This window comes from Schistocerca nitens, chromosome 6, assembly GCF_023898315.1.
Source record: "Schistocerca nitens isolate TAMUIC-IGC-003100 chromosome 6, iqSchNite1.1, whole genome shotgun sequence".
NCBI lineage: Eukaryota > Metazoa > Arthropoda > Insecta > Orthoptera > Acrididae > Schistocerca > Schistocerca nitens.
Window position 1 is genome coordinate 126,446,987 of NC_064619.1, and position 25,105 is coordinate 126,472,091.

Consider the following 25,105-nt stretch of genomic DNA (forward strand, 5'->3'; position numbering starts at 1 on the left):
AAATCGCTGGTGGTGGAGGGTTATCTGAATGCTAGTTATGTGTTGTAAAACCTGATATGAAATAATTAGATAGTGACTGAACATTGTTTTTCTTGTGTTAAACTACGATACACATCCCAAACTTTACATAAACATTTCCGCCACATTATACTACATGCTTCAGAAGACGTGCCACAGGAATGATAGCTGCAATTTCAAATATCTATTTGAATTTATACCGTCACGGTTATAGAATTCCCGACCGCTACGTGTATGCTAAGTGTATTTTCTTTTTTAAAGCACTATATAATTCCTAAATTGGTTCTCTCAGAAGAAGGAAAGCCCTACTGCACGAGAGGATAGAGACGACAGCGAATCCCCACTGCAAGACAGAGTCCACTGCGATGTACTGAGATGCGTTAAACACGGCACCCTTTAACCACGATCCAGTCCATAGCAGTAGTTGCCATGGGTAGATGTCAGAGATCGCTGAAACACTCGCTCATCCCGCGCACTCGCCTCCAGACATCCACACGCAGTACGTCCGCCCCTTTGTACACCGCCAGCGCCGACGTACAGGGACCGCAGAAAATTGCAGCTGTGTCCGCAGCAGCAGTCATGAACACACATGTATGTGAGAGTGGACCACTCCCGGCCATGGAGGGCGTCCGGGGATGATTGGATTGGTAGGAATTCGGATGTTATCAATACGTCCAGTGCAAATGTCCATCATTTTGGATCTACTCTCACGCAACGCACACGCATCCATCTCTGTCATGCTCGCCCAGCACACTGATCACTTCGCTAGCTGTTGGTGCCATGGGCAAAATCAGAAGGTTCGGCGCATTCTTGTACCAGCCCCACGCTGAGCTAATCCATTACTTCTGGTTGCCGGCTCCTGATCGCCTCTGCAGCTTGGATGTATACAGTAGTTCTAAACAATTCTACCCCAACATAGACCCACCAGTTGAAAAAATTCACTTTACCCAATCCGAGACAGCAATGTTGACAATACACTTCGAATTTCTCATGTGAAATGTAGATTTCTTCCGTTTATACTAGTTATTTTCGAAGATAGAAGAAATCGGTCAGTACATGCGTTTTCACATCGCTAAAGTATCGTTATTTGTTGTGAAAATCCTGTACAGGACTATGGCATAGGCTATATTCCCTCTAAGTATTGTTTTATCAGATATAAAAATATCATTTCGTATCTGTCACGTTCTGTATCACAGGACTAGGTTATTAAACTCATTATTGGCTCACGATAGCCTGCTACGATAAACGACTGTCACAGGATGCCTCCTCGCTTTCAGAATCTGTCTTACGGTGACAGCAATGAGAATTTGCAAATATGCAGTTTATAATGCGTATCACTTTACAAATTCGGTAATACATCTGATTTTATTATGATTGTCATCTCTTCCTGTGTAGGCGAGAGATTCAAATATCGTCAAAAGATATAAGCACTCCGTCTTCAGGCCACAAGCGGCCCATCGCGACCAGCCGACCGCCGTGTCAACCTCAGTGAGGATGCGGATAGGAGGGGCGTGTGGTCAGCACACTGTACTCCCGGTCGTTATGGTGGTTTTCTTTGACCGAAGCCGCTACTATTCCGTCGAGTAGCTCCTCAGTTGGCATCACGAGGCTGAGTGCACCCCGAAAAATGGCAACAGCGCATGGCGGCCTGGATGGTCACCCATCCAAGTGCCGGCCACGCCCGACAGCGCTTAACTTCGGTGATCTGACGGGAACCGGTGTACCCACCGCGGCAAGGCCGTTGGCGTAAAAGATATAGCTGCAACTAAAAAAAAAAGTCACGTCGAGAATCATATCCCTGGTTCTCTAACCATTGCCTCCACCAGCCAGGTACCATGTCTGATATCAAATTGGTACAATTTAAATTGATCATGAGAGTCACTTTATATGGCGCGTAATTTTTCTTTTTCAGTAGTCGGATTACACTCACCAGGTAGTTCAAATGACAGTCGCTCGGGGAAAGACGACGTTCTTTTCGAGAAACATTATTGAGAACCGACATTTGAAGCTGACAACAGAAGGACTCTACCACTGGCAACTTACGTTTCGCGGAAGGACCGTGCTAATAAAAACACGATCACAACAACTATGTTACCGTCACTCTGCACAAAAAAGCGGTCTTGGTTCTACAGGCACACTTAAGAGTTGCTGATAGCGTTACGATTTCTGGTAGAAATGCTGTCTGCGATTTGGAATCAAGACTATCCAGTCAACCACATACTTGCTGTGGACCCTATCGGGACATCTTTTAATGCTTACAGTCACTGGTGAATATTATTCATGCTACTCTCTTGTCTCAAAACGAGTCACCTTTTTCGAACCTATCTGCTACAGCTAAACTCCAACAAGGCTTTAGACAGTCCCTCTGCATTTTGTAGTTGTTCCTCAGTCTCTGCACCGTCCTTCCTGCAGCTTCGTCCATGTGATCATCCCAATGAGTCACCCAAAATTCTCTCTGTCATCGTTATTTTGTACCATCCAGCAGAGAAAAACTACGAACTGTAAAAGCTACACAACTTCATCCAATAGAGAACTTGATAAGATTTTACCGCATCTCTCTCTTGTCATATGTTGAAAACAAATACTGTCTGTGTGCTGGCACTGAGCATATGTGGCGATCCTATTAAATATACTTTGGAGCAGGTGGCCAGTGATCGAAGTCACTTGCACAGACCAGGGTAAATTTCATGCCTGTACTGTTGGAGGGACATATACCTCAGACTTATCAGTTGCAAGAGAGGGTCCCTGTTTTGTTGCCTGATACACTGTTTTTCTGCTGTAGCATGTCCAAGCAGTGTATGTTACTACAGCGTTTACACCATGATACATTTTGTTTTTTCCACCTTCACCTCGAGGTCTGTGTCACGCTCTAAAATGACATTAACATGTTTCGATCCATTGGTTCTCACAGAAAACTGGGCATCGCATGGTGTATATCATGTTGCTGCTGCTCCCACAACACACACACTGGATGATTGAAATAAAAGACAGTCACAGAAAAAGGAAACTGGAAGAGTTTTGCGGCATTGTGGAGCGTTTCCAAACAGCTGTCCAAAGGTGTTTGATGACTACATTTAAACTCATCTCTCACAGTGACGGGGCAGCAGATGGCTCGGTGTTCGTTTCAATTTATTCCTTATATTGCAGTCATTTATGCGAACACTGTTTCAGTGCTGGCCATCACTAGAAGGTGTTGGTTCCACCAAGACCTCTCTCCATCTCAAACAAGAGATGTCAGTCCATCATTATAAGGTAATCAAAAGCATATCAATGAGCGGATGGGATGGAAAGACGCCATCGATGTACTGTAATAAGCACCACTGTTGATAGTGCGATCAATTTTAGCAATTTTCCAGTTTTTCTGTAAATTCAACGCCGACCAATGAAACGGCAGCATGCTTCGGTGTTTCTGTATCTTTGCTGAACCGCCCCTCCACTACTTTGCAAGTACCATTGCGAATGTAGATAGATGACTGTGCAGTACGTCCATTCAAAGTTAATTCTCGAACATGTATACCAAAGTATACCAGACAGCGATCTACATATTTCTAGCACTTTGATCATAGTGCGTAATTTACGATTACTATTGCCCGTTTTAACCTATACAGATGGAAGTCACAGAGCTTTATCGCATTCTTAGGACAATGCTACAGATTGAAAGATCTCCTCGCATTGTCTTTGACCAACCCTCCTTGCAACACTGTCACCAATTTAATCTGTAGCTCACCTGAAGTAGACCTGTCCCGCCACCAAAATGTCCTGGGATAGAAATAATTAACCGACCGGGTGTAAGGGCGGCCAAATTGTCTCCCGAAGGATGCTCAGGCTAGAAGCGGGCTAACAGACCCACAACACCTCACATTCCGCAATCACATCGACCTCACGCGAGGCCAGGGGAGGAGGAGGAATCAAATCAGGAACCATAATCCCTGCCCAAAAATACACTTCCTCCCAGGCAGTACTAATAAGAAGCCAAAAGATCACGGTCTATAAATACACCGGCGACAGAGACAGGAAACCCGAACGCAGGAGGCCACAAGGCAGAAAAGACGCTGGTTGCACAAGCCAAAATTCTTCAATTAACATCTAAACCTTTAACCAACTTAACTTGCATTTATCAGAGAAACAGCAGGTGAACTCCGATGCAAAGGTTCCTCACACCCGACCGTGTACACGTCGCCAGTGTACCCAACTCGGCACAGTCACGCAACCACGCGCTCTGTCACCGGAGCCCTCGTCTTCTCTGCACCCACGGCGGCGAAATACCACTCCTCAGGTTAGGCGAGTTACTAGCCAATCTTTCCCGCCCCCAGACGGAAAATTTAAAGACATCGTTGCCGCTCCCACCAAGTAGTGACTCGGAACCACAGCCGTGGCCCCGGGGTGCTCACAGCAAGAGCTTACAGCCTTGTCCCGTCAACTCGTCCCACTCGTCTCGCATCGCCAGGATAGTCCACGCGGCTTCTCGGATTAACAGCCAACTCTCCACCGCCACGCCACGCCGCGGTCCTATCGTACGACATTCTCTAATTCCCGATTTTAAAAACCGACCGACCGACTCGTCATCGCTAGGCAACCAACCGGCCATCCCCCCCAAAGATCTTATTCCCTTACACAAAGCTAACAGGAAGCAACGACTCGAAGATAAGACCGCACACGCCGCCAGAGGGGAATCTCAACAGAATCGTACGCAGCATAACAATAAATATGAAAGAATCAATTAACGATGGAATGGAAGGACTCAGAACAATCTTTACAGTGCGATATATGTTGAGAGCCGACACACGGCTCAGTGAGGACGCAGTGGCAGTGACAGTGGCAGATATTAGCACTCCATCATGAACCAAAAATGAGTTTAATATTCTAGTCCTGTGATGCAGGACGTGACAGATAAGAAATGATATTTTTCTACCTGATGAAAGAATACTCCGAGGGAATAAGCTGGTTGGGCTGGGCTGATTTGGGGTAAGCAGCGAGATCATCGGTCTCATCAGATTAGGGCAGGATGGGAAAGGAAGTCGGCCGTGCCCTGTCAAAGGAACCATCCCAGGATTTGCCTGAAGCGATTTAGGGAAATCACGGAAAACCTAAATCGGGATGGCCGACGCGGGATTGAACCGTCGTCCTCCCGAAAGCAAGTCCAGTATGCTAACCACTGCGCCACCTCGCTCGGTGAGAGAGGGAATAAACCTGTGCCATAATCCTGTACAGGATTTTCATAACAAGTAACGATACATTAGCAATGTGAAAATGAGTGTATTGTCCGATTTCTTCTATCTTGGAAAATAATTCGTTTAAACGGGAGGAATCTACATTTCGTGTGAGAAATTCTAGGTGTATGGTAAACGACATTGCTGCCTCGAATTGCTAAAGTGGATTTATTCGACTGGTGTATGTATGTCGGGTGTGAATGTTTAGAAATACTGTATACATCCAAGCTACAGTTGCTTGTTTCGTAGTGCACTGAGGCTGGCTGCAGCGGTGGTCACGAGGAGTCAGCAACCAGAAGTAATGGATCAGCTCAGCCTGGGCTGTGTACAAAGAATGCACTGACCCGTCTGATCTTGTCCATGGCAGGAAGGGCTGGCGAAGTGACCAGTGTGCTGGGTGAGTGCAACAGAGGCAGACGTGTATGTGTTGCATGAGAGAATACTCAAAGTGATGGATGTTTGCACTGGACCTACTGATAACATCAGAATTTCTACCATTCGAATCATCACTGGATGCCCTCCATGGCCGGGGGTGGTGCACTCTCGCATACACGTGTGCCCATGACTGCAACTGTGGACACAGCTGAAGTTTTCTGCTGTCCCTGAACGTCGGCGCTGGCGGTGTACAAGGGGACGGATGTCTGGAGGTGAGTGCACAGGATGATCTCTGACATCTACCCATGGCAACTACTGCTATGGACTGGATCGTGGTTAAAAGAGTGTCGTGTTTAACGCATCTCAGCACGTCAGAGCGGACTCTGTCTCACAGTGGTATTCGCTGTTGTATCTATCCTATCACACAGTAGACCTTCCTCCTTCTGAAAGTAGCAGAGAGAACTAATTTAGAAATTCTATAGTGTTTTTAAAAAGAAAATACACTTAGCAGACGTGTAACAGTCAGGAACTCTATAACCATGACGGTATAAATTCACACTGAAATTTGAAATTTCCACATAATTCCTGTGGCACATCTTCTGAAGTACCATTTGTGATAGCTTATGAGATATGATATTCTGCACCAGATGTAACAGCTCCTGAAGGAGTTCGTGAAATCCAACACAAGAAAGTGCGCCAGGAAGGCTGGGGCAGCTTAGAGCCCATGGCAGAATGAAACAACCCGAGTAAATGCTGCGTTGTTGTCAGTTCAGTCCGACCACAACCGACGGTGCTTGCAGGTCCAGCGGTGACAGGCTACAGGAGGGGCGAGAATGATAGAGAGAGAGAGAGAGAGAGAGAGAGAGAGAGAGAGAGCATGCGACAAGATCTTTTCGGGTATCAAGTATCAAAGGGCTACTGCAACCTGATGCTTTTGTTTGGGGATTAGAGCGATACTCAGTCTGCCAGTCAAGGGACCGAGTGGACGCTTTGGACTCTGGCACATGCTGTGGCCACTGACGGACGCATCACTTTGCAGGACCCCGAGCAACCTGTGCGTGCGGTGGCATGAGCTGGCGTTATGTGAAGGCCAGAGGGTGGCTGATGGTGGACAGTGTGTGCCTCGCAATTGAGGGATTTTTAAGTGTAATTCTGTGTGATAACTGTTTCATGATGGTATTCCTTGTGCAGTCGGAATTTAAAAAAAGCGAGCGATTTAATTACTTTTTTTCGATGTATCTTACAAGACCTGCATCTTCCCAAACAGCAGAGAATGATAAGCAAGAGAGATCCAACTCCTGCTAACCGATTTTTTTTTGTAAATAAACAGTATACCCTCTGTTATGTAATTGAATTTCCTGTTGTCAGATCCTTCTTCCCCAGCACAGAGCCACCAATTTCCATGTAGGGGAGCGGAGAGGAGGATCGGGGTTTACCAGAGGGATAGGAGTTAATTAACTGATCAATTTAATTAAGTGTCAATCAGATTGATAGAGTGAGAAGGGGCTATTCGAATAACTCAGGCCTGAGAGTGTATCTGTATTAGTGAGGGGGAGGGGGGAGGGTTGGAGGTTTCCTAAGGAGTTGGGAGGAGGAGGGGCAAGGGCAGGAGTGGGGTAAGGTTTCTCAGAAGGACAGACTATCCCCAGGGGGTCATAATCCACTTAGTGGAACAATAGGATAAGGACCTGCCAATAAAAAGAGAACAATAGTTTTTCCCCTGAATGTAGGCAACCTGCACTAACAAAATGCAATGATGCTGTCTTTGTCCCCCTTCTCCCGTCTGGCCATTCAAATTTGGGTTTTTCCTGTGTTCTCCAAATCGATGGTTCCTTTGAAAAAGGATTCTCTGATGTTTTTTTGCATTTCAATTTGTAATGTGACTTAGTCCTCTAATGTACCTTGATACATAGTCTACAGTTTGTTCTGACTATTTGTAGACCAGGGTTTAGGAGTGTTCAATACATTATTTTCGACACCAGTTTTCAAAGTAGATAGGCTGTGTAAGCTACAGAAAATAGTGTAAATATGTCAGATATATATTTTACAAGCACGCTTTGAATTTTTCAATTCATTTTTCATTAACTAGTCTTGTGGTTTGATTACGAGTATTTCTACAATGGCTCTTCAATATCAACGTGTATCTAAAGAATTTGTAAGTAGAAGTGCTGCTGGTACCCACATCACTTGTAAACTGTGTGAGGGTAGATAGACTATATAAAATGGCAAGTGGCTAAATATAACTTAAGAATGGGCACATCCTTAAAAATTTTAATGAAGTCTTTACTTAATATTGACTCATTCTATTCAGTACCAGTAGTTAAAAAGTTATGCGGTAGCTGAGCGGTTCTAGGCGCTTCAGTCCGGAACCGCGCGACTGCTACGGTCGCAGTTTCGAATCCTGCCTCGGGCATGGATGTGTGTGATGTCCTTAGGTTAGTTAGGTTTAAATAGTTCTAAGTTCTAGGCGACTGATGATCTCAGATGTTAAGTCCCATAGTGCTCAGAGCCATTTGAACCATTTTTAAAAAGTTTAATCATGTGTATAATTGTTTTCTAAGTCACTCAAAATCGCCTGCTGGAGCCCAGTATATTGCGTCTGCTGGAGTTTACTTCGCATTAATTTCTACCTCTACAGCACAGCTTTCAAAACGTGATCACAGCGAAATCTTCGACTATGAATGATTTCATATTTTTGTTTCTTCTTAAAATCGAATCATTGGTAGCTCCTCCTTCGACAACACGTCTCAGAATGGCTCGTTCTCCCTGAATAATTTTAAATTCTGACGTAAAGTCCAGCATGTTGTTAGGTAGGAATAAATGTTGTTAATCATTGAATAAATTAAGGGTCATTAAGTTCTAGCTGCGAGCTCTGTCAGCCTCTCGCCCTCACACAGCTATTGAAAATGTTATTTTCCTGTTTTTATTCGTTTGTAAGAGAATGTGCAGATGATGCTTCATCTTTCACAGATGTTGAAAGTTTCGTCAAGCAGTTTGTGGAATGATCCCGTCTGAAAACTCCATTCCTGAAAGGTCAAATGCAGCTGCAACGCCGAGGCAGTAGGAAATGATGGAGTGAGCATTGGCATGATTAAGAACGTTGTAGACACTATTATTCCAGTTATCACAGATATCTTCAACCTGTCTCTTGGCAGTAGTACATAACCTACTGAGTGGAGGCAAAGTTTAATTCAACCTATACCCAAGACTGACAACCCAAAGTCGCCAGGTGACTACAGGCCGATCAGCATACTACCTGCAATATCTAAAGCCCTAGAATACATCGTCCATGAACAGCTGATGGATTACCTCAAAACTCATAACACCCATGATAAATATCAGTCAGGCTTCCGACAGCACCATAGTACAGAAACTGCATTACTCAAAGTAACAGATGACATTGAACGTGAAGCTACCATCCTAACAGTACTTGACTTTAGCAAGGCCTTTGATACAGTTGACTTTGATATATTACTAATTAAAATGAAACAGCTGAATTTCTCAAACAGCACAATACAATGGTTCGACAGCTACCTCAAAAACAGAAGTAAACAAGTCATTTGTGGGTCGGAGAAGTCATCATGGAAAGACGTGCGCTCTGGAGTTCCCCAAGGCTCCGTCCATGGTCCATTACTCATCTCACTGTACATTAATGATATTTCTTCAGTGATTCACTCCTGCAATTACCATCTATATGCCGACAACATCCAACAGTACATAAGTTAGCCCCAAGAACATTGCTGACGCAGTAGCGATATGAACGCAGATCTTTACTCTGTTTCTCGATGGGCACAGAACCTAGGTCTGAAACTAAACCCCAAGAAATCCCAGGTCATTCTTATATCTCATCCAAAGTTAATCAGCCGGTACTTTCGTGGAACAGCCCCTCAGATACTCCTCAATGGTACCCAACTACCGACCAAAAACAGTAAAAGACCTTGGAATAATGTTGGATGAACACCTAAACTGGGAAGAACAAACAGTCACAGCTTGCCGGAAATCGCTCTCCTCCCTACATGCAATCCAAAAATTTAGAAAAAAATTCCCAACCCTGTTAAACAAAAAATACAGTTGTATGATCATATTAGTCCTTCATACTCCCAGATAGGTTGGATACGCCCACATAAGGTACGCCATCTCCACACGATGTGCTTACTTCATCGATTTCTTAGTCACTGGTGCCCCCAATACTTATCTTCTCACATTAAACACTTATCATCATTCCACAACCGCAATACCAGATCGGATACGTCTAGCATCTTGGCTGTACCTATACATAACACAAAATCTTTCTCCGTGTCATTCTCCATCTCAGCCATACGACTATGGAACCCGTTCCCCTGTGATCCGCGTCTTATCCAGAACCACTCAACATTCAAGAGGGAACTCACAACTTACATATTAGGGACGGTATAGCCACCATTGTTGTGCCCCTCTCATCTCTTCCTTTCTCCTCTCCATCATAGCTTCGAATTTTACCATTCTATTTCTCTTCCTCTAACCTTGCTACCTCTTCTATATCTCTTTCACCCCATTCTATCGTCTTATGTCTCTGCTCGATGTGAATAACTCACAAGCTGCAAGAACATAACGAGAAAATTCCCGACTAGCAGTAGGACTGACATTCATAAAAGAAAAATATATTTACTTTCATATACATAGTCATTACTATTATTATTATTATTATTATTCTTGATTGCTATTATTATTTTTATTTTGATCGTTATAATTATCCTTGTACTACTGTTATAATCTCTATTTTTTCTTTAACATTAATACTGTATAACACGTGGTATGTCCACAATGTTCTGTACAAACTGAAATTCGTTCACTCTAGTATGCCTTGTTAGGTGTAAGAGAGGGCCTGAAGGCCCTAAATGCATAAGTAAATAAATAAATAGTCTCAGGTCGTAAGGTATTAAGTACTAAATTGTTTCTTTCTAGTAATTTACACAGAACAACAAAGCTGTGGGATTAAATTACATTTTAAACACCTATTGCTACACTTACGTTCGTTATATCTCTTACTCATAACAATTATGTTTGCCAAAGCCTTAAGAATTTCAATACCCCCTTCTCTAATTGCTTTTTAAATCCTACCGTCATAGCCTGCCGCGATCAAAATTTTTTTTTAGTTGTTATCAATCGTTTCGAGATACAGAGTTGTCGTCTATATAGTCACGTATCTTCACATCTTAAATATTTCCAGAGCCACCTTAGATTGTTTCAGTATAGCGAAATACCTGACTTGACTGATCAATTTAATTAGTTTTTCCCTTTCATTTCTATTTTTTCCTATCTTTCTTTCGTTCGCTCCTTGTCGTTGAGGTCCCAGACATTGCCTCAGTTGACCAACCTAGTCACGCCGCTGATTCGTAAGCGTCTAGTCATGGCAGCAACAGAATAAAAACAATCTATTTAGTTTGTTATAGTGAGACGTGTCGGTTTGGCTACTCATTCATTCTTTTGACCGAGCGAGGTGGCCTAATGGTTAGCACACTGGACTCGCCTTTGGGGGGACGACAGCTGAAATCCGCTTCCGGCCGTCCTGATTTCCCTAAATCGCTTGAGGCAAACGCCGGGATGGTTCTTCTGAAAGGGCACAGGTGACTTTCTTCCTTAATCCTCGCTGTTTGGTCTCTTCTCGCAAATCAATCAGTCAAGCAATCATTCTTTTGAGTGAAACCAGTACGTGAGACCAACCTATTGAAAACAATCGACACACGCCGTTGAAGTCAAAGTGAAAATAGTCTCCAGTCTTTTTGTCGGTTGAACAACATATTCGTTTTTTCAACTGAAACCACTCTTTAGTGCTTTTACTGACTAAGCTATCCATCCATTCTTCTGAGTGAACCTAGTCTGTAGTACTGTCAATAGCTGAACGAGCAGTCGTATACAACAGGTGTACACGAACCTCCGGAATCCGTGGGTAGCCGTACCACCGGTGCTACGTGAAGACACCTCAGTGGCTGCCCCACAGTTCAAACAAACATTATGCATATTCTTTTGTTCTGAATCGACTAATTCTTCTTTTCATCATTTGGGCTAAAACTTATTAATACAGTTCTCTGGATAAAGTTTCTCCAGACGCAATTAATGTGTAATTAATTAATCTGAAGCATCGTTGGGAGTACAAAATTGAGCGTAGAGGTTCGCTTAGAGGTACATGAAGAAGAAAAGAACATTAAAAAATTTTAATGACTTTGTATTCCATTTTACTACTTAATTAAAAATCATAAACACTTATTCAACTATTTACACTGAGGCGCCAAAGAAACCGGTATAGGCAAGCCTATTTAAATGCAGAGATATGTAAACAGGCAGAATACGGCGCTGCGGTCGGCAATGCCTATATAAGACAAGTGTCTGGCGTAGTTGTTAGATCGGTTAATGCTGGTACAATGGCAGATTATTAAGATTTGAGTGAGTTTGAATGGGGTGTTATAGTCGGTGCACGAGCAATGGGACACAGCATCTTCGTGGTATCGATGAAATAGGGATTTTCCAGTACGACCATTTCACGAGTGTACCGTGAATATCAGCAATCCAGTAAAACTTCAAATCTCCGACATCGCTGCAGCCGGAAAAAGATCCTCCAAGAACGGGACCAACGACAACTGAAGAGAATCGTTCAATGTGACAGAACTGCAATCCTTCGTCAAATTGCTGCAGATTTCAACGCTGAGCCATCAACAATGTCAGCTTGCGAACCATTCAACGAAACATCATCGATACGGACTTCGGAGCCGAAGCCGCACTCGTGTACTCTTGATGACTGCACGACACAAAGCTTTACGCCTCGCCTGGGCCCGTCAACATTGACATTGGGCTATTGATGACTGGAAACATGTTGGGTCGGACAAGTCTCGTTTCAAATTCTATCGAGCGGATGGACGTATACAGGTATGGTGACAACCTCATGAATCCACGGACCCTGCATGTTAGCAGGGGACTGTTCAAGCCAGTGGAGGCACCGTAATGGTGTGCGGCGCGTGCATTTCGAGTGATATGGGAAACATGATACGACTCTGACAAGTGACACGTACATAAGCATCCTGTCTGATCACCTGCATCCATTCATGTCCATTGTGCACTCCGACGGACTTGCAGCAGGACAATGACACCCCACACGTCCAGAATTGCTACGGAGTGGCTCCAGGAACACTTGTCTGAGTTTAAACACTTCCGGTGGCCACCAAACTCCCCAAAAATGAAAATTATTGAGCATATCTGGGACGCATTGCAACTTGCTCTTCAGAAGACATCCGCATCCCCTCGTACTCCTACGGATTTATGGGCAGCCCTGCCGGATTCACGCTGTCACTTCCCTACAGCACTACTTCAGACATTAGTCAAGTCCATGCCACGTCGTGTTGCGGCACTTCTGCGTGCTCGCGGGGGCCCTATACGATATTAAGCAGGTGTACCAGTTTCTTTGGCTCTTTAGTGTATTTGTGGGAATGGTTAATACATTGTACAGAAAATTACGTAATCGGTATGTGCAGATTATATCGATGTATGCAAACCTATTCACATTTCACAGCCTTTGAAAAGTTGCAGGTACATATAATATTTCACGGGCACGGTCACATTCACAGATTGGTAATTCAGTTTCACAGATAAACCTATCACAAGCCTTCACTGCTGTGTTGGCAGAAGAGCCAACACCATGTTGCTAGAGGAGGTCGAAATGCAGGCGTTTAATTACACGCAGACTGGCGTGAGGTCTGGAACAGGTCAGAGAAATAAGACTAGCAAAACAGGAGGTAACTGATTGAATACTTAACTTTAATCCATAATTAGTGTACATCGCTCTTGACGGTACATTAATATGCTCAATATAAACTGGTAATGGCGCCTTGCTAGGTCGTAGCAAATGACGTAGCTGAAGGCTATGCTAACTATCGTCTCGGCAAATGAGAGTGTATTTGTCAGTGTAGCATCGCTAGCAAAGTCGGCTGTACAACTGGGGCGAGTGCTAGTAAGTCTCTCTAGACCTACCGTGTGGCGGCGCTCGGTCTGCAATCACTGACAGTGGCGACACGCGGGTCCGACGTATACTAATGGACCGCGGCCGATTTAAAGGCTACCACCTAGCAAGTGTGGTGTCTGGCGGTGACACCACATTCACTGTAAACATTCTGTAACCATGTTCCCACCCATTTGGACAGCTGAGAGCGGCAACTGGAGTCACCTGATCCGCGACACTTTTGGCATAATTTAATCATTAAACGTTGACTCTATTATCACCTGTCGTCGCTGTTACTGTCGTTCTGATATTTGCCTCTTATTGAGTGCCAATAAGTAGTTTTTGGTTCAGTGTTTCGTCCATATTTATGAATAGGCGTGTAACAGAGTGAATTTGTGTCTCGATGAAAATTCCGAAACGCTCAGTGGCGTGGGAATGGAAGAAATCATATGACCAGTTAAAAAGTTACCCTCGAGATAAATTCAATGTGATATACAGTGTCTGCAAGGATAATTCATATTCTTAAACTATATTAATTAAGTCTGAAGAATATTAACGAATGATGATGGATCTACCTAACGAAAGAAATACAACCGACAAGTGACAGCATATGCTCAAAAAAGAAGTGATAAAGTCATTAAATAAATAAAAAAATCGTATCTTATATGCATTCTGTTCACGTTACCTCAGCATTTATCGAAAGACAGATATGGTGATGGGTAAAAACCAGCGGAAAGAAAGAGAGACAGACCTTCAACGAATTAAAAAAAAGTGTTTTTCATAATCAGAAGACAAATTTATAATGTAGCACCAGTTATTAATCTCTTAAACTTAACCAGAAATTCATATTTAATGCCAAATGTATGAAACCTTCGCTTTACGTAAATGCTAAAGTTTTTAGCTCTCCTTGAAATAAGATATGTCATTTGTCTCTAAGGAAGTTGGCAAGCCTAGTCATTGTTCATGTACAATCTAAAAGATTGAAAAAGTGTGTAAGCGAAATCGACTCAAACCCGGAGACTAAGTGAAAACATTCGTGTATCTGAGGTAACCGACAGTGACATGTGTAGGTTGAGAGCGTGAGGCCCCGCTGCACGTGCTGGCGTCAGTGTCATTGGCACAGGAAGCGGCTACTTGAGCAGTTGACGCCTCGCGTGGGTCTTTAGCTCACTCGCGGCCCTCAAGACTCGTCCACAATTGACCCGTGACACTCTGCACAGGTGGAATTCTACTTCTCAAACTGCAAGAAAAGCTACACTGCTTTGCAAAACTTAAGAACGAGAAAGATAAACTAATAAAACACTACTGGCCATTAAAATTGCTACACCAAGAAGAAATGCAGATGAAAAATGGGTATTCATTGGACAAATATATTATACTAGAACTGACATGTGATTACATTTTCACGCAGTTTGGGTGCATAGATCCTGAGAAATCAGTACCCAGAACAACCATCTCTGGCCGTAATAACGGCCTTGATACGCCTGGGCATTGAGTCAAACAGAGCTTGGATGGGGTGTACAGGTACAGCTGCCCATGCAGCTTCAACACGATACCACAGTTCATCAAGAGTAGTGACTGGCGTATTGTGACGAGCCAGTTGCTCGGCCACCACTGACCAGACGTTTTCAATTGGTGAGAGATCTGGAGAATGTGCTGGCCAGGGCAGCAGTCGAACATTTTCTGTATCCAGAAAGGCCCGTACAGGACCTGCAACATGCGGTCGTGCATTATCCTGCTGAAATGTAGGGTTTCTCAGGGATTGAATGAAGGGTAGAGCCACGGGTCGTAACACATCTGAAATGTAACGTCCACTGTTCAAAGTGCCGTCAAGGCGAACAAGAGGTGATCGAGACGTGTAACCAATGGCACCCCATACCGTCACGCCGGGTGATACGCCAGTATGGCATGACGAATACACGCTTCCAATGTGCGTTCACCGCGATGTCGCCAGACACGAATGCGACCATCATGATGCTGTAAACAGAACCTGGACTCGTCCGAAAAAATGACAATTCGCCATTCGTGCACCCAGGCTCGTCGTTGAGTACACCATCGCAGGCGCTCCTGTTTGTGATGCAGCGTCAAGGATAACCGCAGCCACGGTCTCCGAGCTGATAGTCCATGCTGCTGCAAACATCGTCGAACTGTTCGTGCAGATGGTTGTTGTCTTGCAAACGTCCCCATCTGTTGACTCAGGGATCGAGACGGGGCTGCACGATCCGTTACAGCCATGCGGATAAGATGCCTGTCATCTCGACTGCTAGTGATACGAGGCCGTTGGTATCCAGCACGGCCTTCCGTATTGCCCTCCTGAACCCACCGATTCAATATTCTGCTAACAGTCATTGGATCTCGACCAACGCGAGCAGCAAAGTCGCGATACGATAAACCGCAATCGCGATAGGCTACAATTCGACCTTTATCAAAGTCGGAAACGTAATGGTACGCATTTCTCCTCCTTACACGAGGTATCACAACAACGTTTTACCAGGCAACACTGGTCAACTGCTGTTTGTGTATGAGAAATCGGTTGGAAACTTTCCTCATGTCAGCACGTTGTAGGTGTCGCCACCGGCGCCAACCTTGTGTGAATGCTCCGAAAAGCTAATCATTTGCGTATCACAGCATCTTCTTCCTGTCGGTTAAATTTCGCATCTGTAGCACGTCATCTTCGTGGTGTAGCAATTTTAATGGCCAGTAGTGTATCGACAACTTGGTGGAAATAAATGAAAGTGCGGGAGAACGTTCCCAGAGGTCTCCCAGTCGTGTACAGAAAGCTGGACGTCACATAGCGTGACGTCACCGTGACTATAGCGCGAAAAGGGGCTGGCCCAGCAACAAAAGGCAGCAACTTGATAAGACATCGTGTGTCAATCAGCGAGCATTCACAGTGCACTGGGGTGGCGTTCTTCAATGCAACATGGCCAGGAGGCAACACTTGGATGACTTCACAGGGGAAACAATCGTCGGGAAACTGGAAGAAGGACCAAGTGTGACTAGTATAGCCCAGGAGTTTGCTATAATTCACAGAACTGTTTCACGTTCACGGGTAGCGTTCCGAACCACAGACACTGCTGCCCGAATGAGAGGAGGTGGGCGACCACGGTCAACTGCAGCAGCAGACGACCGTTACATTGTGCAACGGGCAAGAAGGGACCCACGTCAAACAGCTGGTGCAATTGCAACCACATTTAATAGAACCCCAAAGGACGAAATCTCGTGCTCCACAGTGACACGGTGACCGGAAGGGGGACAGGGGAGGAGTGGACGAAATTTGTGTTGGAACGAGAGGATATTTGGCAGGTGGACTGGCCTGCTAGTTCCCTCGACCTAAATCCCAACGTGCACACGTGGGATGTGCTGCAGCACGTCCACACGCACCAACGACCGGCCAGCAGCTGTCAGCCGCACTGGTGGACCGCCTGACCTCAAGAACACCTTACCAATTTTGTGGTCAGCACGGGAGCACGTTGCACAACGTGAATTGCCCTCTCTGGTGATCACATCTGTATTAAGAACCACCACACCCTGCCTTTTCTAATGTCCACCATCATAAATCGTGGTGACCTCAGTGTAATTTATTATCTTTGAATATGAACAAAATTGTCATTTCTGTTGGTCTCGTTACGTATTTCTTTCAGTTACCTCCTGTGCTATACTGTAGTAGTTCTTTCTATGTTGGACCAAGTTTCATCGGGCTATGTTAGTTGGCAGGAAGAAGTTACTTTCATCCTTAAGTTTTGTACAAAAGTGTGCGTAAGACTGAACGTAGGATTGTTAAGAGTAGTGCGTCAACAAATGCCAGAAGTAGTTTATGAAAATGACAGAAAATACAAATCAGAAAGGCCAGACAGAAATTCCAGTCACACTTCTCTGCAAACCACCCCACTCCCAGGTGAACAAAACGTTGCTGACACAGCCTCTTTCATAGCCACCCCTCCTCCTTTCCCCTGACATACACACACATTACATCACACCACTGCACGGCAGCTCTGCTCCCAGTTGAGGCAAAAAGTGGAATGTTACTGCAGTATCCCTTCATCCAGACTTCACAACCTGTGGGGTGGAAAAGTTAGCTGCCTATGAAATCCTGCTACTAGGCGTGGAGTACAGCTGAAATAGAATGGTGCAAGACCTCAGTCCCCACTGCCACTTCGCTGAGACAGCACTTCTGCCCTGTGTCGTCGCACTGCCACGGGTATGCCCGCCCCTATCTGCTGCGGAAACAAACGGCATCTGTCTGGGGATCTTCGCACGTCACCGAGTCGCCGCCAACAACGTCCGTACGAGTGTCTTACTGAATAAAGAATGTGATTGCTAACTGACCGCTCCTTATTCTACGACTACCGGGAGACAGTAATACGCAATCTGTCCTGCGCACGCCATTCTCAGACAGTCATCCAGGCATTAATGGTGTCCCTACCACCAATACCACTATAGAAAAATGCAAGAAAAACTCTAAAATAGTGCATTTTATTTTAAATACTTTGATGAAGCGAAATATAATTTTAACTATTTTTCTTCAATTTGTCCATACATAAAACAGACAGTTGTCCCTGCATCATGGCAAAATACAAATACAGTCCTCCACACAAGGTACATTTTAATTCAATACAATGCCAAACTGTTTCTTATGAGACCTTTATTAACTAGTAAGACAATTTTCTTACATTCAGAATAAAAACATAAAAACTATTTTTTTTTAAATTGAGTGATATCAGAAAAAGTGAACTAACATCTAATACTGTCCTGCGAGACAAAATAACAGTGGACAGGTATTTTTAAGAGAAGTACGTAAGTTCGAACACCCCCGTGAAAATGTAAACAGCTATTTAGACGTATTTGTTTGAAATTCTAAAATATTCTCTTACTTGAATAAGATTTTCTTTGTTCTCGTATGTGCAAAATGAATCCTTGCGTATTTTAGAAAAATCTATATTTCGGGATCTTTCATTTTCTGCATACTTTATACATCTACATCTACACGCTGCGGATCAGTATAAACTGCAGGGCAGAGGATACTTTTTACTGAACCATACATAAAGTGGGAAATTGAGGAGGTGGGACCTGGATAAACTGAAAGAACCAGAGGTTGTAGAGAGCTTCAGGGAGAGCATTAGGGAACGACTGACAAGAATGGGGGAAAGAAATACAGTAGAAGAAGAATGGGTAGCTTTGAGAGACGAAATAGTGACGGTAGCAGAGGATCAAGTAGATAAAAAGACGAGGGCTAATAGAAATCCTTGGGTAACATAAGAGATATTGAATGTAATTGATAAAAGGAAAAAATATAAAAATGCAGTAAATGAAGCAGCAAAAAAGGAACACAAACGTCTCAAAAATGAGATCGACAGGAGGTGCAAAATGGCTAAGCAGGGATGGCTAGAGGACAAATGTAAAGATGTAGAGGCACATATCACAAGGGGTAAGATAGATATTGCCTACAGGAAAATTAAAGAGACCTTTGGAGAAAAGAGAACCACTTGTATGAATATCAAGAGCTCAGATGGAAACCCAGTTCTAAGCAAAGAAGGGAAAGCAGAAAGATGGAAGGAGTATATAGGAGGTCTATACAAGGGCGATGTTCTTGAGGACAATATTATGGAAATGGAAGATGATGTAGATGAAGATGAAATGGGAGATACGATACTGCGTGAAGAGTTTGACAGAGCACTGAAAGACCTGAGTCGAAACAAGGCCCCGGGAGTAAGCAACATTCTATTAGAACTACTGACAGCCTTGGAATATAATAATTCCAATCCCAAAGAAAGCAGGTGTTGATAGATGTGAAACTTACCGAACTGTCAGTTTAATAAGCCACGGCTGCAAAATACTAACACAAATTCTTTACATACGAATGGAAAAACTGGTAGAAGCCGACCTCGGGGAAGATCTGTTTAGATTCCGTAGAAATGTTGGAACACGTGAGGCAATACTGACCCAAAGAAAGCAGGTGTTGATAGATGTGAAACTTACCGAACTGTCAGTTTAATAAGCCACGGCTGCAAAATACTAGCACAAATTCTTTACATACGAATGGAAAAACTGGTAGAAGCCGACCTCGGGGAAGATCTGTTTAGATTCCGTAGAAATGTTGGAACACGTGAGGCAATACTGACCCTACGACTTATCTTAGAAAATAGATTAAGGAAAGGCAAACCTACATTTCTCGCATTTGTAGACTAAGAGAAAGCTTTTGACAATGTTGACTGGAATACTCTCTTTCAAATTCTGAAGGTGGCAGGGGTAAAATACAGGGAGCGAAAGGCTATTTACAATTTGTACAGAAACCAGATCGCAGTTATAATAGTCGAGGGGCATGAAAGGGAAGCAGTGGTTGGGAAAGGAGTGAGACAGGGTTGTACCCTCTCCCTGATGTTATTCAATCTGTATATTGAGCAAGCAGTAAAAGAAACAAAATAAAAATTTGGAGTAGGAATTAAAATCCATGGAGTAGAAATAAAAACTTTAAGGTTCGCCGATGACATTGTAATTCTGTCAGAGACAGCAAAGGACTTGGAAGAGGAAAAAATGGCTCTGTGCACTATGGGACTTAACATCTGTGGTCATCAGTCCCCTAGAACTTAGAACTACTTAAACCTAACTAACCTAAGGACATCACACACATCCATGCCCGAGGCAGGATTCGAACCTGCGAGCGTAGCAGTCGCGCGGTTGGAAGAGCAGTTGAACGGAATGGACAGTGTCTTGAAAGGAGGATATAAGATGAACATCAACAAAAGCAAAACGAGGATAACGGAATGTAGTCGAATTAAGTCGGGTGATGCTGAGGGAATTAGATTAGGAAATGATACACTGAAAGTAGTAAATGAGTTTTTCTATTTGGGGAGCAAAATAACTGATGATGGTTGAAGTAGAGAGGATATAAAATGTAGACTGGCAATGGCACGGAAAGCGTTTCTGAAGAAGAGAAATTTGTTAACATCGAGTATAGATTTAAGCGTCAAGAAGTCGCTTCTGAAAGTATTTGTGTGGAGTTAGCCATGTATTGAAGTGAAACGTGGATGATAAATAGTTTAGACAATAAGAGAATAGAGGCTTTCGAAATGTGGTGCTACAGAAGAATGCTGAAGATTAGATGGGTAGATCACATAACTAATGAGGAGGTATTGATTAGAATTGGAGAGAAGAGAAATTTGTGGCACAACTTGATTAGAAGAAGGGATCGCTTGGTAGGGCATATTCTGGGGCATCAAGGGATCACTAATTTAATACTGGAGGCCAGTGTGGAGGGTAAAAATCGTAGAGGGAGACCAAGAGATGAATACACTAAACAGATTCAGAAGGATGTAGGTTGCAGTAGGTACTGGGAGATGAAGAATCTTGCACAGAGTAGCATGGGGAGCTGCATCAAACCAGTCTCTGGACTGAAGACCACAACAACAGCAACATTAAAGTTGGTTCCTCTTCCATTCGCGGATGGAGCAAGGGAAGAATGAATACTTCGCCTCTGTGCGAGCTGTTATTTCCATCTGTACGACTTCTGCGGGGTAGATACGTAAGGGGCTGAAGAGTATTCATTGGTATTTACGTTGAGACAAGTCTTGGAGTTTTTCAAGCACTTTCTAGAGAAAAGTAATGGCATGTTGCTTAGAGTTCCAACGGTCAATATTTTTCAACATCTCTGTTATTCTCTTCCGCCGGTGAACGTTCGTGCCATCATTCCCCGATGGTTAGTATTTCACACGGAATAACCACTCCTGACTCATTCTAGAATGTAAGTATTTCGTTTAAACAATAGTTTTATATCTGCAGGTTAGGCTGCATATGCGAATGTCGCATATACTGCACACATCTCCACCTCTTCGCCTTTCTCTTTTCCCATCTCATCCTCCCCGCCCTGTCTCTTTGCAACACTTTTTCCTCCCTTTCTCTATCCATCTCCACCTCCTCCTTCACTCTGCCCATCTCTTCCTCCCCTCTCTCTCTGTCCATGTCTTCCTACCCACTGTCTCCACCCATTTCCTTTTATCCCCCTCCCCCTCTTTCCATTTCGTACTCTCCTTACCTCAGGCTATCTCCTGCTCCACCCTCTCTCAGTCGGCCTCTTGCTCTTCCATTCATCTGTCCATCTCTTTCTTCCGCCTCTCTGTCCACCTCTGCCTCCCTCCATATCACTGTCCATCTCTTCCACCTCCCATGTAACTGTGTCTTCTCCTCCTCCCCCTCTCTCTGGTCGCCTCCTACTTCCCCTCCCTATGCTTATCTCCCCATCCCCTTCCTGTGTTCATCTCATGCCATCCCCAATCTCTCTCCATCTTCTGCTCCCCTCTCTTTGTTCACCTCTTGCACTCCCTCTCTTGCCCATCTCCCCCACTCCCCCCTTTCTGTCCATCTCCTCCTCCCACTCTCTTTGTCAATCTCCTCGTCCCTCTCTATCTGCCCACCCCTCCAGCCCCTTCTCTTTGTCCATTTTCTATGTCACCCACACTGTCCCAAAATGACTTATTAGTCTACTTACAGAATTGTTGCTCACTTTTCGTGGGAGATAAGAGTAGTAGTTTAGTATCAGTAACAGTCAGACACGCTTTTGGCATCTTATTTTTTACACAGCCGCAGCTCAGTTGTCCACAGCTTCTTGTAAGGGAACGTAATTTATAAAAAAGAGCTCTTGCTTACCTGATGTCGACAGCGGAGAAAGTAGACGTTACGTTCTCGATTTCACGACATTGTATTGTACGAAAGTTCTTGGATCTTCAATTAAAAGTGTAGCATCTTTGTAATTTACTCTCCTCATTACACAGTTAGAAGTGCCCATACTTAACTACTGATATATATATATATATATATATATATATATATATATGGAAATTTCACAGTTGGTGGGATGTTGACTGTTGTGTGCATTGGGCCTGCAATCAATGTGTAATTGTTTTTTATATCATAATCAAAAATAATGGTACTAACAGTCAGTCCTTTAAATAATATAGCGCAAGTGCACATCGCAGATACACGTAACCAACCATAATACGTAGGCCTAAAAAAGAACAAAGATAATTCAAAAGAAATGTCCCACACCACAAATATATCAAAAACCGTAGCTAAAGATATTTATGATAACTACTACCTCCACCCCAATGTGAGGTGTTTCGCACCACAAGAGTACTTCTTTTCACGCAACAGGTGATATACAGTTGGACACTAAATTCTACATACGCCCTAAAAATAACACTTGAAGTCAAAATCAATCAAGAAAATATTATGTATTCACTTTCTGTGACATAAACAGACATGTTAGGAACTAAAAAATGACATATACACTGCATAATTAATAATAATTCCGTTTACTGACATCTTGAGCATACAAATGAAACAGCAGTCAGGTACAAAAGTAAACACATACTGTGATGTTCTTCACTTTCAGGCCCAATTTAATATTTTTTATTACCACCATCTGCTTTGATCACAGCTTCCAAACATCGAGGCATAGATTCCACCAATTGTTTTTGAGTACACAGGTGTATAGTTATTCCACTCTTTCACTAAGGCTGCTTTTAATCATCTTTGCTTTTGATGTATTTCTTTTATCCTGCGCTTTAGTTCTCCCCAAAGATGTTCCATTACGTTAATGTCTGGTGACTGGGGAGGCGAATGCAAGTGTTTTGTTACATTGTAAAGTAGCCATTCTTCTACAATAATGGCTGTATGCTTGGGGACATTGTCTTGCTGAAACACCTAGTCTGTTATTAGTACCAGTTTCTCTGTAGATTGCTTCAGATTCTCCTTTAAGATGGTGAGATGCTTCCATTTACCCATAATACCTTCGATAAATACTAAATTCCCAACTCCAGCTCCAGATATCCAACCACACACAATAATATTTCCACCACCATACTTCACTGATGGGACAAGATTTCTCTTCTTCCAACTTTCATTCCTTTTTCGCCTCACCTTTTTCTGTCCATCACACTCTCATCCGTAAAAGTACTGTATTCCAAAACGTGAAATATTTATTTCGGTGCAGAGTTGCAAATTCTAGGCGCTTCTGTTCATTTACCCTGCTTATGAACGATTTCTTCCTTGCTGTTCTACTTTCAAATCCATGATTGTGGAGCAGTCTTCATACTGTTATGGGATGAACATTATTTCCACTAGTATTTGCGACATTTAATGCCAACTCCGTAGCTGTAATTCTGGGGTCCATATTCACTTTTCTAATGGTGTGTCGACGCTCCCTGCTAGCTAATTTTGGTGGACGTCCACATCTAGATTTGTTTTCTACACTTCCTCGATCGCTGTAATTTCTTATTACGGTTTGGACACTTGCATGGCTCCATCTAACAATTTCCCCAATGTTCTGCAGTGAAAAGCCCTTTTTACTGAGCTCAATAATATTTTTCCTCACCTCCACCGGTATTTCGGTTCTTTTTGAATCCTTTTGAATCCATGTTACGCGATCTAATTACGTATTGCAATGCACGTAAATTACATCAACAAACCACACCACTTGCATTGTGTTCACTGCAAAGTCTCTCTTGCAACTAACGACAGACCCGAAGTGTGTGTTGACTTCCGTACCGCAGTAAAGAAACACTCGCTTGCAGGGCACGAGACTGGTCTGAAGACATTAGTTTATGTTATTGTGGACGTGGAAGCAGGCACAGAGTTGCACGTCTACCTCTGCGCATCCAGGCTGTACGCAACATGCTACAAAATGGGGGTTTTTGTATACTTTATTATCCGACTGTATGTAACAAGTTTGGTTGAAATCAATGCAGTGGTTTACGAGAACAGGAAAAAAAACACACACGGATATACGTATTTTTTATAATATACTAACATTTTACCCGCAGCTTTTCCTGCGTATGTGGCTGTTACATATTTTCCACGAGTGTACATCGGATTCTCTGCTGTTTTGACTCGAGCGGATGTTACATTTATCTGTGGTATTCAGCCATGTGGCATTAACTTTGGTCCCGGAATATCTTGACACAATAAACTGGCTCACTACAGTGCTCATTCTCGGCCCCAGGAGATCTCTGTGGGTCTAACGGACATCGTAATTGTTTTCCAGGTTGCAAGTGAGATGTGTGCCAAGTGTTACAGAGATGGGCTGATATGTCAATTTGTGCCCAACGCCGCGCAGGATTAGCCGAGCGGTCTAGGGCGCCGCAGTCATGGGCTGTGCGGCTGGTCCCGGCGGAGGTTCGAGTCCTCCCCCGGGCATGGGTGTGTGTGTTTGTCTTTAGAATAATGTAGGTTAAGTAGTGTGTAAGCTTAGGGACTGATGACCTTAGCAGTTATGTCCCATAAGGTTTCAGACACATTTGAACTTTTTGCCGGCCGCGGTGGTCTAGCGGTTCTAGGCGCTCAGTCCGGAGCCGCGCGACTGCTACGGTCGCAGGTTCGAATCCTGACTCGGGCATGGATGTGTGTGATGTCCTTAGGTTAGTTAGGTTTAAGTAGTTCTAAGTTCTAGGGGACTTATGACCTCAGCAGTTGAGTCCCAAAGTGCTCAGAGCCGTTTGAACCGTTTTTTGTGCCCAACCCTCCCTCCTCCCCCCACCCC

General features: G+C 43.7%; 1 protein-coding gene and 1 pseudogene across 3 annotated transcripts in view; both read right to left on the bottom strand.

The window, feature by feature from the left end:
• LOC126262859 (carcinine transporter) overlaps positions 1-25,105 on the bottom strand; it is a 452,804-nt gene that overhangs the window by 276,694 nt on the left and 151,005 nt on the right. The window lies entirely within an intron of this gene.
• Positions 1,647-1,764, bottom strand: LOC126191774 (5S ribosomal RNA; annotated as a pseudogene).